Source organism: Anomaloglossus baeobatrachus, unplaced genomic scaffold (genome assembly GCF_048569485.1).
Source record: "Anomaloglossus baeobatrachus isolate aAnoBae1 unplaced genomic scaffold, aAnoBae1.hap1 Scaffold_135, whole genome shotgun sequence".
Classification (NCBI taxonomy): Eukaryota; Metazoa; Chordata; class Amphibia; order Anura; family Aromobatidae; genus Anomaloglossus; species Anomaloglossus baeobatrachus.
In genome coordinates this window covers 152,492-153,424 of record NW_027441905.1, presented here as the reverse complement: position 1 = coordinate 153,424, position 933 = coordinate 152,492, and the positions used below count along the sequence as shown (strand labels likewise).

The 933-nt window shown below is 43.8% G+C and overlaps 1 pseudogene; it reads left to right on the top strand.

Annotated features, from left to right (window-relative positions):
• Window positions 1-237: 237 nt before the first annotated feature.
• On the top strand, window positions 238-444 carry LOC142260575 (U2 spliceosomal RNA; annotated as a pseudogene).
• The last annotated feature ends 489 nt before the right edge of the window (window positions 445-933 follow it).

Below are 933 nucleotides of genomic sequence, written 5' to 3'. Positions count from 1 at the left end.
TCCCTCTCCCTAAGATGTGTCCGGTATAGGCCAGGGTGCCACTCAAGGCCGTAACCAATTCGGGTTATAGCTTCTCGGCCTTTTGGCTAAGATCAAGTGTATTTTCGGAGGACGCTACCTTGGTCGGTACTGGAAGGTGCCTGGGATTGCACGTCTGCCGGCCTTGAGGAAGTGTGTGCGCCTTCTGGTGACACATAGCCCTCTTGTGCCTGGACGGTTCCCAGGCAACGGGAGGCGATCACCTTTGTTATTTTGAAGTCCTACTGATAAACAGAAAAAAAAAAAAATTAAATCTGTTCTTATCAGTTTAATATCTGATACGTCCCCTCTCTGGGGACCATATATTAAATGGATTTTTAGAACAAGGAGATGGATAAAATCTTGCTCTGTCCACTCCACGCATTGACCTGGTATTGCAGTACCTCCAGGACCGGTGCACCCCTTCTTAACCCAGTTTCCAAAAGCAGAACTCAATTCACCTGATTCAAATGAGCCCCATTAGTGAATTGAAAGAAAGCAAAAACTTTATATGCACCTCAATTTGGCCAATTCACTTTTCACACTTTCACCCTTTTTTTTTATCTTTCACACCTTTTACTTGCTTTATTGATGCAAAAGCTGTGCCAAATAGCAAACTCATCTCCACTCAACTTGACCAACTCTGCTATGTCCCGTGCAGTATCTTATTCTCAGTCTTATCTAGATCATTTGCAATTGAATAGAATAGATCCCTTTTGGACACATTGGATTCAGCTGCTGCAGTGACTGCAGGTGTTAGAAGATGCAGACTTGGCATCAGGTGCTGTCTATCAGATTCCACTCCAATTAAAGCTTCCATTGTTTTTCGGTGTTTTCTTTGAGCAATGATGATGTCTTTAGTGATCTGTTGGCTCCCTCTCCTGGAGGAAGAGTTTGCTTGCTCTTGGACTTTCA